This window comes from Aedes albopictus, chromosome 3 (assembly GCF_035046485.1).
Source record: "Aedes albopictus strain Foshan chromosome 3, AalbF5, whole genome shotgun sequence".
NCBI lineage: Eukaryota > Metazoa > Arthropoda > Insecta > Diptera > Culicidae > Aedes > Aedes albopictus.
In genome coordinates, this window is record NC_085138.1 from 398,638,241 (window position 1) to 398,657,764 (window position 19,524).

Consider the following 19,524-nt stretch of genomic DNA (forward strand, 5'->3'; position numbering starts at 1 on the left):
AGCGTTTGTACCGAGCGAACGTCTACTGTAGTCGTCCTTCTTTAGCAAGATCAAAATTATATTTGGCCTTGATATATTCAAATGCTTTTGTTGCATTGACTATTTGAGATTTTTTTTAGATCTAAAGTAACACCACAGACAAACAGACGTCTCATTCTACTCAGTTCCCATCGTTACCATTTTTAACGTAATTAGCATTGGGCGATTATGTTTTTGTGACGATGATTTTTATCGCATTTTGTTCCAAGTGATACGTCTGTTTGTCTGTGGTAACACGATGCTCCTATGTTCCATATTACCACAAACAATTATTTTCAGATTTGTTTACGTTTTATTAACTACTGTGCGATATTCACGTTGCTAGCGTTTAAGTTGAAAACAAACTTATGATTTGAAAATACAAGTTGTTATTTTTTAGTAAAATGAATATATAACATGTGGTTTTTCATTCCCCGTTGGTAATTATGTATTGGAAATATAAACAAGATTTTCGTGAACAAAAGAAGCATTTCAGTCCAGATGGATTGATACAGTTTATGTATGGAACGATAATTTTCGGTCAGTTTTTACCCATTTTTAACATGAAAATAATTAAGTGTGTAACATTTTAAAGACTTAATTTGACAATTAACAGTTCCACCTTTGAAGCACTTAATTTGTACGGTTTTTTTTTGCATGTGCTCGCATAATCAATAATCACAATTAACAAAAAAAAAATAATAGAAAAAAATCCATTTTTCGGGCTTGTGTCAAAATGACGCTCATCCGCAGCTATCCGCAGCTGGATTCGCGTTCTGTAGATAGTATGGATTCCAAACTAAACTGTGGAGGCGGTCTCTTGAGACTGCTCGACCCTGCTTGTTAGATATAGACCAACTTAGGCGAAAAATGTTGTTTTTGTTAATAATTACCCTTTTTATACTAATTCCAATTAACCGTGTAACTCCAACAACACACCCATTTTAAAGTTCAGATAATAACATTTCCAACGGTGGATAAAATTTCAAAATTAAACCGTTTTTTCACTGAGAAAACTGCATTTGTTTAAAATGCATTTTTTCTCCAATTTTCACTATTTTTCTAAGTCTGATATCTGTGGCGCAATGAATTTCCATCACAAAGGGCTAAAATTTTGGGAATCTAGGTTTGAACTATCTGGCTACCAAATGGTTTATAAGTCACGTCATTCAAAGCAAGTAAAATTTTCGATTTTTGGCCACCACTTTCCCCATAGTGCAGTCTCCACAAAATAACTATTAAGGGGAAAGACATTAATTTCGTTTTTCATTGCTCAACGGTTCCCTACCGGAAAAGAGCTTAATAATAGCATATTTTGATCTGGTGATCAAAAAATGATATGGGTTTGATTGACATAAGAGATAAAAGATCTAAAAATAAAATCAAAAATTTACTCCTGGAACATCTCATCATACCATATTTAGATTTTGTAAGATCTAACCAATAGCAGCGAGCTATTCATTTGCCCTTGAAATATCAAGTTTTGATCTTGTTCCAGGAACATTTTTCAGATAAGGTACACCGGGACAAGTTGAAACGGGTGGGACAAGATGAAACAGCGGGTTAACATTATGTTTTCCAATGATGATAAACAGTTTGATTGCCGTATCACATAGTTTTTGATTCAAGCAATCTTTTGGCGAAGAAAGAATTTCCAAATTGTTTTGAAATCTATTTCAAAACGTTAAATTTGATGGTTATGTCGTTCTTTGAAAAATATTAGATCATATTTTATTTTTATGTTGACATTACAGTAATTAATTTTAACCCTTAGGATAGGGCTGAGAGAGAGGAGACAGCTGGCTTCGATTGCGTGCTACATAAAGTCAAGGAGGTCCTGTCCCAAACTGTCACCGCGAACCGAGCAGAAAACGCACATCGATGATGTGAAGTGGCCAAATATCAAAAAGAATTCATTAAAATTTCGCTTCGTTTGTTGTAATTAAAGAAGATAAATTGATGATGATTAGTTTTCCTCAATCAGCGCAACGAATCCATATATTATCCACGCTCTGTCGCTGCGAATTCAACATGCAAATCATTTTTGACCAATTATAAATTTTCAAATCATTGTGCTGCACACAAAATTGTATAAAGAAATAAGAAGAAGAAATGTAAACATCGGGGCCGGCAGTGCGCTGTCTCCTCTCTCTCTCAGTGATAGGGGTATAGTTTGTAACATTTTTGTATTTTATAGCTGATAGCTAGGATTGTTTAGCATATATAAAAATAATTTATAATGTATTTTGAAGCGTATTTTCTTTTTTAACATCTAAAAAATTATGTTTTGATGATCTCTCATATTTCATTGTTTCTTTTGTATTAAATAACAACAATTTACATATTTCAAAATTTTACCCCACCCATTATATCATCGTAAAGTAGTTATGCGGTATTGAACACTAGCATTATTTTTCCTAAAGTAACACGAAAAATGAAATTTTCCTAAAGAAGATTTAAAAATCAAAACATTTCAACAGTAATCACAAAATCTCAAAATGTTTTCGACCAAGTTTTCGACTCAAACAATGAGAACTCAAATTGGCTTTAAGGAGAAATATGGTCATGTAGGGATGTTTTTTTTTTGTTTTTATTTTTAACCAAAATTTAGAAAGAGGGAAAAGCCCCTTTGAGTGATTTCTTTTTATGTAGGGATGTTTAAAAAAAATAGAAAAAAAAGAAATTTACAAAATCATTAATGAAAAAGTATCTTCAACCAAATCACGTTTAAATCGACTTAAGATGACGAATAATGATGTTGAAATCAAAATAATAAAACACATTTTGTTGCTTCAGTGAGAGGATAAACACAGGGTGGCCACTCAACTTGGTAAAATAAATTCCCGGTTATTTCCCGGTTCTTCAACAACTTTTTCCCGGTTTTGTAGAAACTGATTTATATGGTAAAATCGAAACACTGTCATTACTATTTTCAATTATCTCACTTTTCTGAATTTGTTAAGTGATACAGAAAAACATTTAAGCGGGGAGTTCTAGTTATAGCATTTATAATAAAAAAAAATAATTTGATAAAGGCCAAATTTTATAATAAAACTGTCATTTTCTTTAATCCTGAAAAAATGATACATTGTTTAAGGAAATATTTTTGAAATTTTATACATATTAAATTCGTTTTATTGGAAGTTTAAAATAAAGTGATGATTTGATTTACATTTTACTGAGAAATGAAATTTGACTTTTTCCATCAATGCTCTACATTTACTTCAAGCTAATTTTAAAAAAACTATAATTGTGGAAGTTCCGTGTATAACTCTGAGAAAATATCCTTGTGAAGCTGGAAAAAAATCTTACTGATAGCCAGGTTATATCAAAGTTTTTGGTGGAGGAAAACTCTGGCTGAAATGCTGTTAGAATCTCATAGAAAATCCTACTAAAATTATGGTAGAAATTTGTAATGGAAATGCCAAGTGAAATAGTTGGAGAAAATCATATAGCATTTTTGAATAGACTTCTCTTGAGTCCACTCGAAAATCACTAGAGAGTTTTTTTTTGGAAAAAATCTTGAACAAATTAGTAATGGTAATCTGCGTAAATTGTTTGTAAACACTTTGAAATAACTATTGGATCCTTGATAATGTTTTCTGTTAGAATAGTTACTTACCTTACCGGTCAGGCTAAGGCCGGGGTGGCCTCTGCTGTACATAGTAGCCGCCTCCATTCCACTCGGTCCATGGCTGTTTGTCTCCAGTTCCGCACTCTGCGTAGGGTCCGCAGATCGTCCTCCTTTTCTGTTAGAATAGATAGAATACGAATAAAATACCTAGAAGGATTTCTAAAGATTTTAAAGATCCGCGGGAAGATATTGTTAGAATTCCCAAATAAATTACTCCGGAAATTCTTGTAATAAATGCATGTAACTTTAAAGCATGTCTTTAGAAATTATTGGTAAAATTGCTCGATTGTCTTGAATTTGTTGAATTGTAGCTGGAAAAGTTAGTTGAGGAATGTTTCGAGCAATTCCTGTGGAAATCAGTCGATGTATGTCTTGAGAAATCTTTGAAAAATTTGCGAAGAAAGCCTTGGTTAATCACCAAGAGTTCTGGGCTACCAGCAATAATCAATGTTATATTGTCTATCCGGTTGGAATCAAGACCGACATTCAATCAAAAATTGTCATTTTCTTGGTCCACAAGTGTCGCAACTGTTTCGCATCTAGTGCGCTGTGTTGCTGACAACAACGGGAAGGATGCGCACTACTTTTGACATGATTATAAAACGTAGCGAGTTGGGTCGCGTCGCGACTTGATTGTGCGAAGTCCGGTTTGGTGGCGGCCCGACAGTACTATTTCTGGGAAACATGTTCAGGTTTACAGGAAAAAAAAACATTAAAAAATTCTCGAAAACGATCGAATTTGGAAAATTTCTAGTATCATACAGATTTGGAAATGTGAAGAGTTCAAATATATTATTTTTAGTGACAAGATTTGTTCTGCAATGTCTGAGGTAGAACAATACACTAACTGCCTACCCAAGATATTTACTGGTCCTTACTACTCCTCGCACATCAAGGAATCAACATATTTATAAATTCCGCCCCAATTGCTTATCCTTTGACAGATACGCGTATTTCGACTAACACTTGTAATCTGGATAACTGACACTGAGGAAGAGTACAAGTAGTAGTCGAAGTACGCGTACCTGTCAATGCAGGATAAGCAATTAGGGCGGAATTAAAAGGTACGAAACTGATTACACTCATTCGAAGAGGGTATTCTGCTTAGAGGGTTCGAAAAGTCGGTACAAGATATTTATAAAGTTTTTTAGATTAAAAATCATTATCGCACAACGTGTTGTGCGATTATTCAAGGGTTAGGTTTCGATCTCCGTATCTAGTATCTAGGATCTAGTATTGATAGATCCTGTTCTAGAAAAATCACAATAATTCTTATATAGATGCAATAATAATGATTATCCTGGACATTCATTACCAAGGGAAGTTCATGTTCTAAGCAAATTCCCGGTATTTTCCCGGTTTTTCCCGGTTGTTTGCGATTCCCGGTTAATTCCCGGTTTTCCCGGTATTCCCGGTTGGGTGGCCACCCTGTAAACATGAGTTAACTTGAAATAAATGTACTTTGTACCATTAAACTATCTTTTATCATGTGCGAACTTTTTCCCCAAGCATGGGGCAAATGTTCACATTGAAGTACTTGCATTGAAAGTTTTATTACTTGAGCTACAAAAATAATTCGATAGAATCTAGTGCTATGTTTTGAAGGTTACATGATAGGGAATCGTTAAGCAATGAAAAACGAAATTAATGTCTTTCCCCTTAATAGTTATTTTGTGGAGACTGTTAGGTGCGAACTTTTGCCCCGCACTACTTTATAGGCAATTGTAAGCAAATTATCTTATATAAATGCGAAAGTACAAGTAATTGTCTTATTTAGAAAGTCAAAATGATTGACCTATTGGAGACTGTGAGAATAAAATTTTGGAATCAAAAGTGAAAAAAGTTATTGAAGAAAAACAACTTTCAAGGGGCCGCCGGTAATAAAAACGTAACGTATCTTGAAAACTAACGGAGTTACGAATTTGGCGTCTTCGACAAAGTTGTTCAAAACAGAATTTTCTACAACTCTTGTGAAGACATCAACCTTGTATCTTGAAAAATTCAAAAAGTAAATTTTCTATCTCACTTTTAGTGGGATTGATCATTTTTACTAACAGGTTAAAATAAGCACGTTATTGTAGTGAAAAACTTCCTCGAAGACACCATGATGCTAAACGGCATGGTTAAATCAAAAATTGTGCCATATAGTAGTTGGATTCTTTGCGTGCAATATAAGAAATCTTTAAAACATCATTTCGTAAAAACACCGTTTCTCGAGAATGGCTTGACGGATCTTCGTGAAATTTTGTTGGTAGTTGCACAACCCCTAAAGCTCCGTGGTCAACCTTTTCCTTTTTTGATATCGTGCACTTAGCCGAAATGACGATCGAAAAACCTCGGAATTTTTCGATTTTTCAAAATTTCACGTCAATGCCCCTCCCCTCTCCCAGGAGGGGGAGAGTCAAAAACTTCAGATTTATGAGTTTCTAGTCGGGAGCAATCAGAAAAGATGAAATTTAGAGCTGGGCAGAACAAAAGTTGATTTTTTGTCGGACCGTGTATTTTTCGAGGGATCTTTTCAGAATTCCTTCAGAAGTTTCCTCTTTGTAGTATCATAAATGCTGCAGGAATTATTTTCGTGATTCCTTCCGAGATTTCTATAAATTTGGAATGTCTTCAGAAGCACTTTTTTCCGGGATTCCCAGAAGGAATAAGTGAATATTAGATTTGTAGTAAGGAGTTGGTTTGTTGTATGGTGAGATACTAAACTCTCCGTTTCTGCATTGAAACGGTACAAACTCATGGGTATTATGATTCTTAGCCTAGTTTGATGCTGTTTGAGCAAACCTTTGGGAAACTATGTTGTTGAAGCTGAGTATGCAACAGCACAGTACACAAAGTTTTTGCTCAAACAGCATCAAATCACATAAACAGTCATAAAACCCTTCCTTTTTTTGTTACCATTATTGCAGTTACCATTTTATTGCAGTAACGGAGAATTTTCTTTATCATTATACAAAAATTCAGCTTATTACTACAAATCTAGTATTTAACTGACTGCGTTTTATTCATGGAGATATGCAATCCCAGATAAAAAAAATGTTGGAGGACGGAAGGGGAACGCTGGAACGCTTTCCCTAAACAATCCCGAAACGAGTTCCTAAAATAATTCCAGAATAATTTCTAGGAGGAATCCCCCAAGAGCTTCTGGAGGAATCTTGGAGAAAAAAAAATCCAGGGCTAGATCCAGGATGTAATTCTTGAAGGGATCCCTCAAAGAAAATTCATGTGTAATTTCCGGAGAAAATACCGTTCATAACTCGCTAACGGAAAGTTCCCAAATCGAACTGTGTTTTAGTCTCTGTTATGAACGTTTATCGGTTCAAATTTACTTCTCATCTGCAACTTCGCATGTCGCGCGAGTCGCTACTTCGATTTGGTGCTGCGACGATAATATACGCCAGAAATTGTTCAAGAAGAGAGAATTAAATTTGTTCTAATTTGAGTAGTTGAAAAAAATCGATTAATGTTTAATCGATTATTTCAGAAGAAATGGGCATCCCCACCATGCAATGACAGTTCGACAGAATAAACGTCATTCGGATAGCGCATGCATTTAGTGTGTAGTAGTACCTCTTCTGACGCTTGGTGGCGCCACATTCACTAAAAAGGTGTCGCCAAAAAATCGTAAGAGTGACCTATATTGTTAATATAGTATATTTGACTTTAGTCAACCGGCCGGCCGCCTGCCTCTTAGGCCCCCACTGACTGCTCATTGTGTGCCATGGTCGGACGGACGGGACGACGATAAGAAAGTTTTGGACCGATGAAACTGCCAGCATGATGCGATGGAATAAGCTCTGAGCTACAAAGGCAACACGATGGTGATCCGCTCTGTTCGGGGTAGAGTTGAAAGAAACATTTTCCTTTGCGTTGGAAAACTTTTTGCCAGCCTCTTTCCGGGTATTATATGCTCCTTGTCGATGTCCAATGGCCTAACTTTGCCGATTATCTTTGGGACCTTTCATGGTACTTTCATGTTTGTTCTGGAGCGGAGTCGGGGAGGATGTAACGTACTGGAAAAGGTATACGTGTACAATACAAATGCTGCGGGTAGTTTCCTTCGACGAAATGGCTCCTTTGGGATGCGTTATGCGTATGGCAGTATTTCTCAATCAATCTCAGTAGGTTATGTTTGTTGAACTTACATATATGAATTAAATTGTATTAGTCCTGTTCAATGTAGAAGGTTGGACATTGTTGAAGTTACTGCATCTTTTTTTTTTTTTTTTTTCCTTCTAAACCATAGGGGGATAATCTGCTCAACAGACACCCTAACAGAAGGTTAGGGTAGTGTAGGTCTGACAGGCCGTCTTCTACAACAAAAGTAAAATCCAGGACTACTCTCTCCTCGTACCCACTAAACCATTCCTATAGTCGCCAAACCCTACGTCTCTCCGGAACCACCAAGAAGGTATTGCTTCAGAGAGGGGCTAGTGCACATCGCACCCACAAGGTTAGCTGCGTAGCCTGCAGCAACGAACATCGATGACTCGCTTTGGAGAGTCCATCACGGTAGCATGCTGGCGCTTAGCCAGTTTCCCGAGTGGTCCTCGCCACTCCCTTTGTCCTCGGAAGGCGGGCAGAGTCAACCCCGCCCGCGCCCTACTGCTGAGCGGACATCAAGAACTGATGCCCACATGCAACCCGATCTGACCTGCCCGCAAAGGAAGGGTATCACTACCCTTCAGGCCCTATCAGATGCATCCGTAGGTTGCTGACGGCAGGGTCTCCACCTGCCCCGACCCTTGCCGGGGACCCCTTTCCAACCGCGGGCTTGGATCCAACCCAGTAGACCGACGCCACGACAGCACCGCTACCGGGACTTCCTCTCCACGGCCACTTAATCGTTGTAAGGGTCGATCTCGACCGCAGGGCACCGGTATGACCTACGAAGCCGACTCCGAACCCCTGGACCACCTCTTGTACTGCATCTGGACTAGCCATTCTCCGAGTCCACGCTCCACCTCCTCTGTAGCTCCCAGACGATGTGGGTAATAGCCGTTGAAACGGCGTTCCAGCCAAACTCATCCCTACACATCCTCTGGACCAAGTTGTCCGGAGTTGTGTCCTCCCCGCATGTGGCAAGCATGCGGTCACGCATTGTGCGAAAACGCGGGCACACGAACAAAACGTGTTCCGCCGTTTCCTCTGAACCATTGCACACTGGGCATTCGGGAGAATCCGCATGCCCGAAACGGTGTAGATACTGTCGGAAGCAACCATGACCTGTAAGGACCTGTGTCAGGTGGAATGTGACTTCCCCATGGCGCCTATTAATCCAACTATCTACCCTCGGTATCAACCTATAGGTCCACCTTCCTTTGGTGGAACTGTCCCACGCGCGCTGCCATTTGACCATAGAGGCCATCCTGACAGTCCTGCGTATGCCTCTTGTGCCGCGCATTTCGAAGCACTCCATGTCCTCACTGATAAGAATGCTGATAGGCACCATACCAGTAATGACGCAGAGAGCGTCGTGTGACACGGTACGGTACGCGCTCGCAACCCTCAGGCACATAAGCCTGTAAGTACTTTCCAGCTTCCGTCGGTACCATTTAGTACTTAGCGCGATGCCCCACGCCGGGCCGCCATATACCTAAGTATGGATGTAGCAACACTAGCCAGAAGCTTGCGCTTACTGGCGTACACCGCAGAGCTATTGGACATCATCCGGGACAGTGCCGCAATAGCTGTGGAGGCTCTTTTACAGGCATAATCGACGTGGCTACCGAAGGTAAGCTTATCGTCGATCATCACGCCCAAGTGTTTGACGGAGCGCTTTGACAGGATAGTACAGTCTCCTACACTGATCTCCGTCTGCTGCTCCGACTTCAGATTGTTAACAACCGTCACCTCTGTCTTGTGGTGAGCCAGCTCCAGTTTCCTGGACCGCATCCACGCCTCCACAACCTTGATCGAGTGGTTGGTAGTCAACTTTACCTCCTCGATCGTTTCACCGTAGACTTCGAGCGTAATGTCGTCGGCAAATCCGACAATCACCACTCCCACTGGATACTCTAACCTCAACACCTCGTCGTACATGACATTCCATAACACCGGACCCAGGATGGAACCTTGCGGGACTCCTGAGGTTATGTGAAAGCACTTCCGACCCACCTCCGTGTCGTAGACTAGTACACGATTCTGAAAGTAACTTCCGAGAATCTTGTACAGGTACTCCGGTATCCCCAGACGCAAGAGCGCATCAGCAATAGCAGACCAGCTGGCGCTATTAAACGCATTCCTTACATCCAGAGTCACTACCGCGCAAAAGCGAATTCCCCTCCTCTTAGGCTCGAGTGCTTTCTCGGCGGTTTTTGTAACCGACAAGATAGCGTCTACGGTGGACCTCCCCTTCCGGAAGCCGTACTGGTTACTCGAAAGACCATTTTCGCCCTCGGTGAACCGCAACATTCTATTGAGGATGATCTTTTCGAGCACCTTCCCCGCCGTGTCAATCAAGCATATTGGTCTATATGCCGACGGGTCTCCGGGTGGTTTCCCCGCCTTTGGCAATAGTACCAGGCTCTGCCTCTTCCAAGCTTCTGGGAAAACTCCCTCGTCCAGGCATTTCTGCATAGCAGACCTGAACATCTCGGGAGCCTCTGCAATAGCTACTTTTAAGGCCAGGTTCGGAACTCCGTCCGGACCTGGGGCCTTACCTACGCTAAGGGACTTAGCTATCCCCGCAAGTTCCACATCAGTGACCCTCTCCTCATCGCCAGCCCCAGTCCCCGGCTGTCCTACGAAAGGAGGCCAAGGACTAGGATCATGACGCGGAAAAAGTCCTCCAATGATCCCCTCCAACATCTCTGGAGATTGCTCTGTAGGAGCCATCACACCTCTCGTCTTGGCCATAACGATCCTGTAGGCGTCACCCCACGGGTTCGTATTGGCACTCTGACAGAGACCCTCAAAACAGGCCTTTTTGCTTGCTCTTATCTCGGTCTTAAGCGCGGCTTTTGCAGCGGCGAACACCACCCGCTAGTTACTGCATCTTGAACTTACCTATTCGTCAACAGGATGTTGCAACTTCAGCAATGTTCAACCTACTTCATTTTATCATTTTGGATACTGTTTTCATTTAACTTCACACTTTTGTGTATTCTTTGCTACCTGCCCTAATAAATTAATGTTGTATGGAATCAACAAAAATAAACTCCTCTCGTAAAAATTTCGATAAAAATCATTAAATTGAATCAAGTATGCTACATCAACCATTAACCGCATTTAAAAGTTGACTTTTTCAATTGCATTCCCATCAACCGCCACCCCCATAAATGGACCTGTTAACCGTGGTAACGTTTTTTTATAATTATATCTATAATTAGTTGGCGGTTTTTGCTATTAACTGACCGCTGTCAACCTCTCTCCGCACTGCACTTCTGACCTGAACAGTACAGATGTGCGCTGTAAAATATATATCTGTTTCACCATATTTTCAAATTAAATCCATTAAAATTCAACCAACGAGTCCATATCGGAATAATGAAATTAGCTAGACAGTAAGCATCCAATCATCATCAATTACAGCGTTGCTCTCTGTATTGCTCCGACCGAACTCGAATTGCGATTCATCTGCATGGGACGGTCATTCTTCCAACGCCGACAAACACAACATACAAAATGTTCTATTCCGGAATTCGATAAAGCTCAACCACGCTTGAGCTACTGGCCGGTCGATTTCTGCTCTATACCTTTCCGCAACGCCATTTTTCAATAGGCGGCCACACCAGGGCCGGTTGTTTGGCGCAGATAAAAATTCAAATCTACGCGGCGATTTTCCCATCCCCCATCACTTTTCAGCTCAGTCCGATTGAGGTAAAGAATGTTAATTCGAATTCTGGGAGCGAAATAAATTGATTGCAATTTTGTTTTCACCTTTCGGGAGTTTTCCACCTTGGCCCCGGCATATCTCGTTCTCCCGTCGGCTCGACGTGGCGTTGATTGTGCTAATTTAATCTAGAAAACCATCAAAAGTTGCGTAGAGTTCGCCGCTACAGCAACAGCCGTGCCCCATTAGAGATTATTCGAAACTGTGTGGTTGAGTGCATTCTGGAGCTAGTAGAAATATTTTGCTGCAACGCTAGGATAATGACGTTTTAAGTAGAAAACATAGGCGAAACTACTGGGGGTGCCGGGGGTGCCAGGCACCCCCTAGAATTTTGATGCATTGCTGTGAGATATGGGACGATGAATGATGAATGGATAAACTAATGAATATTTGTTTGTAGTGCACCCCCTGGCAAAAATCCGTAGTTTCGTCCATGGTAGAAAAGTAAAGTATACGGTGTGCAAATGCCACAGCCATCGCTAGAACAAGTAACGGGTTGAAGTTGAAACAGCCTTTTCCATCCTTTTAACTTCAATTTATCATGTTACTGCTTGAATTCGCGAATTGTGTCGTGACATTTTGAAACTCCGACATCTGCATGAACTTCACAAAAGCAGTGGTATGTACGGTATCGAGGCACAGTGATGCGACTTCATATAAAAGTTGTCAAAAAGTCCAAAATTAGTGGAGTTCCTGGATTTATCCTTAGGAAAATCTCTGTTTGAATTTCTGGAGAAACCTCAGTGGATATTCTTGAGAAATTTCAAGAAATGTTTCCCAGGAATTTCTCTTGTAATTGCTCCAGAAATGATCGTATGGATTTCTTTGAAAATTCCTCTTGTAATTTAACCGGAATTTATTCAATGATTTTTCAATAATTCCTTCAGAAATGCCTCCATTGCTGTGTTTTCTCCAGGAATTACGAAAACTTCCGTTGTAGTTCATCCAGGGATTTCTCCACTTATTCATTCCTCTCTAAATAAATATCTCCTGAATTTGCTTTAGAAATTATTCTTGAGGAGTCACAAGTAGTTTCTACAGGCATTTCTCCAGGAATACCTGCTGAGATTCCTCTAGATATCATTTTTGTGATTCTATCAGAGATTTCCCCAAGGGTGGCGGGCTTGGTGGTCTAGTGGCTACAGCTTCTGATTCGTATGCAGAAGGTCATGGGTTCAATCCCTGGCACGTCCCTTTCATTCTACTTTGTATATTTCTATCCACTTTCTCTCTCTCTTCTCTACATATACAACTCATGTATATTCATATGTTCATAGCCATCGCTAGAACCAGAAACGAATTGAAAAAAAAAAAGTCGTTTCCCTCTCTTCCAGCTTCCACTCACAGAACAGTGTATATAACGCCTACAAGTTATGCAACCAAAGCGTGCTGTGCCGCTTGACCTTATTCTCCTTACTCACCACACAATCTATGACCTTTACCAACACTATAAACAACCCCTATCCATGGATCGCATCACCGACCCAACGGTGACTCCCAGATCTCCCATCCTTTCCGTCTAACAAATACCTCAGTCCGTGCTGGTTGTGGGGATGCAGAGGTGATCTCGGTCTTTAGTAGCAACAACCAGCGCACTCTAACATTCCTTTCCCTTCCCAACTTACTAAAAGGACGTGGCCGGCGCCGTTATTGATCCAAAATGCATGAGCTGCTTAAATTGCACTTTGAGAATAAGTGGAGTGTCCCAGCCATTATTTATTTGGATCTCAGTGCAATTGGTACCAGCTCAGATCAATCACGGAGGAGCAACCATTGACATGTATAGTCAGATTTGATCGTTGATCGTTGATCGATTCTATCAGAGATTTCTCCAAGAATTTATCCTTAAATTCCTCCTGTGATTCCTCCAGGGATTTCTCTTAGGATTACCTTTGGAATGCTGCTGAGATTCCTTCTGAAATTTCTGACAGAAACCAGCCAGGACTTTTAGCTAAGAATACTCAAGCAGTCCCTGCTGAGAAACCCCTCAAACACTCCAGGAGGACGCACAAGAGCAATTACTGGATACGGGATTAGGACTATGTCTCGTAGATGGGCTGCATGGAGCCCGAATCCGGTCGACATTAGGGCATTATTTTGACGATTGACGCATCTCCCAGCAGGAATTCCAAGGAATTCCAATTTCTCCAACGACTGCTCTAGGTATTCCCCGCTGAATTGCTCGTTGAATGTTTGCCGTGGAAACTCCAGATATTTCGCCTTGGATCCCTTCAGGGTTCTGTCCTGTCCTGAGATTTTTTTTTCTGTTCGGGTGAGCCACTGCGACCAGTATTTAGATCTTTTGTGGCATTACCCGTATCCTTAGTATTTAGTGCATGTCGTACTACTCCATTGTCATTGAGAGGCAATGAAGCATCGGTTTCTGTACAGTTCCTGTTTTGTTATCCCAGAGGTGCAAGAAATCGATTGCGATGAAAAGGTCCCGTTATCATAGAGATTTAAATCCCAGTGAAAGAGCGCCCCTAATCGAACACAATTAATTCGAATTATGAGAAAAACAAAATGGTGGTACTGATATTTATCCATGCATCGGAACTCTTGCCCCATCCATGTCTTGCTTCTAGTTTAGTCCCAGGACAACAAAGAAAAACCCGGGACTTTATGTGTTCTGCAATGAAAATGCACGTGAGTCCTTGAATTACCTGAACTTAACAGTCCTTGATAGGTTAGTACGTAATTAGATACGTAAAGCATGTTTGTTTTCCTAACATCAAGTGTAGTCTCGGGTGGGCAAAGTCTGATTCTTTAACTATCAGCAAGGCAGAATAAATGCAATTTTAGAAACTGTCATTAGTAACAAGAACTTTATACTATGAATCCTTATTACCAAAACACATTACCCCAACTTGACAAACCGGATGTCATTAGGGTTCGGTTTGGTAGATCTTGAACCGTAACGCAACACAAAAAGGTGATCTACCTACGTTACGGGCTCCGTTAAAGATCGAGCATGTTTCAAACCCCCTCAACCATTCATCCATCAGCACGGGTCACCTGAAACCTTGGATTGGGGTTCCCTGTTTAGTGGACTTTCACCCCCGGAACAGGTGGTCCGTAGTGTTATTCTTAGCCAATTGAGACAACCGCTACCGACACTACACAGCTATCTAGGCTGATCGGAAAAAGAAGTTAACATACAGGGAATGGCCAAAATGTTTGGGGTAGGCAACATTTTTTCTCCAACAAAAAAAAACCAACATGCTGTAACTTTTCATAGAGTGCATCAAAAAATCTCAAATTTGGAATGTTTGTCAACCTATTACATGTGCATCATTGGTAGAAATTTGGGCTCGATTGATTAATATTTCGCAAAGTTAGAACCGTTCGGTTAAAACACTATTTCTTAGACAACTCATTTTTTAGCTGTCATATCTCGGAAACCAGTGAACCGAATTGAATGAATTTTTTAACGTTTATCTACAATATATTGATACTTGATACGACATTATAAAATGTAATATTTTCTCACGGCGAATTAAGTTATACCGGGTTGGAATTTTTATCCATATAGAGGAAAATAGGTCAAATTTACGATACCACACAAAAATTTCTAAATGTGTTCTTCCTTCAATCTAAATTTATTTATTTATTTATTTACGTATTTAATTTCAACTGACCTATATGGTCTTATTGAAATACTTAAAACTAATTACACAGAGCTTTCAAACATAACATATAACATTAACATCAGCTTCCTACACAAACATTATTGAAACAAAAGAATACAAAATGAACATGACAATCAACATTAGCAAACATATAGCACCAAAACATAGTAGTGAATTGAACAGTATTATAAGTTATATATTGTACATTATGATTGTGGTGCCCAAACAGTACATCGGTTTTCGAATTCTCGATATTTAAGTCCTACAGGCCAAGTTGCGGGATCCATAGCCAAGCGCTTCAGGTTTGAATTAAATACAGCTTTGAATGAAATAAAGTCTAAATCTCCAATTGAGCATCCCTTTGGCAGTAATTTTCTAATCTTCACAGTTCTCTGGTCGTTGATATCCAGACATTCACATACAAGTTGTTTTACGTCTTCTTCTGTAGCGTGGCAATCAACATTGGTGAGGAACAGAGAAAATGTATCGTTGAGTTGTCCACTGTGGTTTGTGATCACGCTTGTATCCCTAGTGTGGTTGACTTTTGTTCCATCCAATAGAATAGAGCTCGCAATCGGAGGTGATAGTACGGCAGTTGAGTGCAGCTTCTCACAGAAAGGCTTTTGATGATGAGGTACGAGTGTAGCAAGGGTGTCGATGATCTTATCTACTTTTGTTTTCAGGTTCGCAATTTCAGCTTCAATTTCATTTGTTTGGCTATTCGAGTCGTCATCGATCTCTGCTGATATGGAGATATCTGCGTCACGGGTCGAGCAGTAATCAGCCAAACATTCATCACACATCCATAAAATATTTTTCGCGAATAGAGCACACATGATCGGTTCGGTTAGTCCTACACATGAAGCGTGGAATCGTTTGGCACACCTTCCTTCGCAAATTCGATCACTTTTGCGATCAATAACGAGTGAACACTTTTTGCATTCCATAACTGGCACTCACGATTCCTAATGGCTTTTGGGGTAATTGTAGAACTGAATGTTTTTGATTATTCAGGGAATTCTACAATACTTGTTGGAAAGATAACTTTATCACAACAAAGTTGCTTCACGAGATTTTAAGATGCGCACAGAAAACTATTTTAGGCGTTGATATTCTGCAGTAATTTGCAAGCAAACAGCAGCAACAATAGGACATGCAATTCACGATTTTTGCTTTGCTTTAATAGGCTCTAATATATCTGATAAGAGATAACTTGAGAACAGAAGTGGAAAATCTTTGGATATCAACACTAAAATTTATTGACATTGATGTAAAAAATTACATTTTTTCGAGAAAAATCCAAAAAGTGTCAATCCATGATAACTTTTTTCAACGTTTAAAATGTACCTATGTTTTAATAGTTTGTGAAGCATTTACATATTGTTAGTGTACGTTCAAAATTTCATTCAATTTGTTTCACTGGTTTCCGAGATATGACAGCTCAAAATGAGTTGTCTAAAAAATAGTGTTTTACCCGAACGGTTCTAACTTTGCGAAATATTAATCAATCAAGCCCAAATTTGTCCCAATGATGCACATATTTGAGATTTTTTGATGCGCTCTATGAAAAGTTATAGCATGTTGAACTTTTTTATGAGAGAAAAAAAAGTTACCTATCCCAAACATTTTGGCCATCCCCTGTAGATGGTTAACTTCATAAGGACCCGAACGGCCTGAGATTCCTCCAGGAAGTCATTTTGTGGTTCCTCCAGGCCTGTTGGGACTCCTCTAGATCTAGAAATGCCTTCATGAATTTCTGAATTCATGAAATAAATTTGAAAAGAGCATCTCTCGAATTTCTTGCTGCGCTTCCAAATGGGAGTTTTCCAAAATTTCTTCCACCTTCTAGAAGAACTGCTTTAGACATTCTTCTTGTGGCTTCTCAAGGGATTTCTTCAAGAATTTATCTTGCTTGGAATTCCTCCAGAAACGCCTTCCAAAAATGTCTGCAACGATTTTAAAAAACTTTCTCATGTGACTTCTCCAGGGATTTCTTCAAGGATTCCTCTAAACATGTTTACAAATTCGTGCTGAAAATTTTCCATGATTTCTTGCAGAAATTCTTCAAACATGTTCAGCTTGGATTAATCTAGTATTTGCTCTCATGAATCCTCCTGGAATTCTTAGAGTATTCCCAGTAAGAATTGTCTGAAGACACCCAGTAAAATGTACGGTACCCACTGGAAACAAGAAGGAATCCCAGCAGCATTTCTGAAACACTCCCTGCATGCTGTCATTAGGATGTCATGCACGAAAGGATTAGTACAAGGAATTTCTGAAAAAAAAAACCCAGAATTAAATCTTTGGAGGCATTTCAATACTTAGTTGAACAGGGTCAATAGGAAGCAATCAGTGAAGTACTAGATTGAAAGTAGTGAGCTGGATTTTTGTATGGTGAGATGATCAATTCTCCGTTTCTGCAAAGAAATGTTGCAAACAGCGTGGGTTATATGATTTCTTGCCTAATTTGATGCTGTTTGAGCAAAACTTTGGGTAACTGTGTTGTTGAAGTTGCAAGAAATAAATAATACAACAATGCAGTTACCCAAACTTTTGCTCAAACAGCATCAAATTAGGCAAGAAATCAAATAACCCAAGCTGTTTGCACCATTTCATTGCAGAAACGGAGAATTGATCATCTCACCATACAAAAATCCAGCTCACTACTTTTCATCTAGTACTTCACTGATTGCTTCCTATTAGCTGGAAAACCGGGAATTCCCAGGGAATTTTTTTCAACAGGGGAACAATCTGGAATACTCACACAGCTAATCGTGTTCGGTATTTTTTTTTCGGAAATCTCAATTACTGAACGTTCGGTAATGGGGTTTTACCAAAATTTTGTAAGAAATTAACATTTTTTTATCGAATGAGTGTAATCAGTTATTGTAGCATTTAATTCCGCGCTCTTTTGCTTATCCTTTAGCAGATACGCGTATTTCGACTACCACTCGTAATCTTCCTCAGTGTCAGTTATCTTCTTGAAGCCGCGATTCTTTCCAGTTTTTCTCTTGGGATATCTCCAGGAGATGTTTCCGGGAGTTCTCCCAGCGTTGCTCTAGAGTGCTCGTGGCAAATCCTTGTGTGTGTTTACTGAATATCTTGCAGTGATTATATTTTTATTGATTTTCTCGAAATTATAACCCGTGTTGCTCTTCCCGGAATTCCGACCACAAGCTGTCCTATAATTCTGGATGCTCCTTTTGGGATTTCTTCAATATTCGCTCCCGGACTTCCTTTTTCAAGGGGTTTTCCATGAATTGTCGTCTGGGACAATTTCTTGTAAGAACTTTCTAGGAAATATTTAAAGAAATCCCACTGGAATTGTTCTGGGATTAATCCTAGGAGGAAATGTTAAAGAAATTTAAGAGGAACTCTGACAATCTGGGAGGAAATTCGAGAAAAATATCGGAAACTCTCTGAAAGCAATTCTAGGAAGAACCTCCGTAAAAATCCCGAGAGTAATTGTTGGAAAACTATCCTGAAGTCACTAAGAAAAACTCATGGAAGAAGTTTGTAAAAATTTCGTGATGATGTACGGGAAAAATCTAGCGAGAAACTATGGAAGGAATCCCGAGAAGTACATGCAAAGCACCCGTGAGTTGGAGTTTTCAGCGTTTAGGCAAATTAAGCGTGAAAGTAAACGTTGATTCAGTGCCATTATGGATGCACCGAACATCAGAGCATCCGGACTAAGGGATGAATCATGTTGAAGGCATTGCAGAAAGCAATTTCTAGAGACTTGGTTAAAATCTGGTTCGATCTATCCGTTTTTTTTTGGTTGCTTCTCGATCGATTCTAATCTCATTTGGGTGGATTGTTTAAATTAACGTTCAATCCGAGCGACATTCTGACATTTTGTCCAATAGTAGGACAAGTCCGACGCTCTGATTATGCACTGAGAAGAGTAAGCCACCTGGGAGAGGTTTATTGTTCATCGATTTCAAAGCGGCATACGATAGTATCGACCGCGCAGAGCTATGGAAAATCATGGACGAAAACGGCTTTCCTGGGAAGCTGACTAGACTGATTAAAGTAACGATGGACGGTGTGCAAAACTGCGTAAGGGTTTCGGGTGAACTATCCAGTTCAATCGAATCTCATCGTGTACTGCGACAAGGTGATGGTCTCTCATGCCTACTCTTCAACATCGCTCTGGATGGTGTGATGTGACGAGACGGGCTCAACAGCTGGGGAACGATTTTCACAAAATCCGGTAAATTTATGTGCTTTGCGGACGACATGGACGTTATCGCCAGAACATTTGGAACGGTGGATCGGTGGTCCTCTACGGGCACGAGACATGGACCATGCTCGAGCAGGACCTGCAAGCACTCGGAGTTTTCGAGCGACGCGTGCTAAGGATGATCTTCGGTGGCGTGCAGGAGAACGGTGTGTGGCGGAGA

The 19,524-nt window shown here is 40.1% G+C and overlaps 1 protein-coding gene across 2 annotated transcripts in view; it reads left to right on the top strand.

Annotated features, from left to right (window-relative positions):
- LOC115253497 (venom dipeptidyl peptidase 4) overlaps positions 1-19,524 on the top strand; it is a 536,181-nt gene that overhangs the window by 10,711 nt on the left and 505,946 nt on the right. The window lies entirely within an intron of this gene.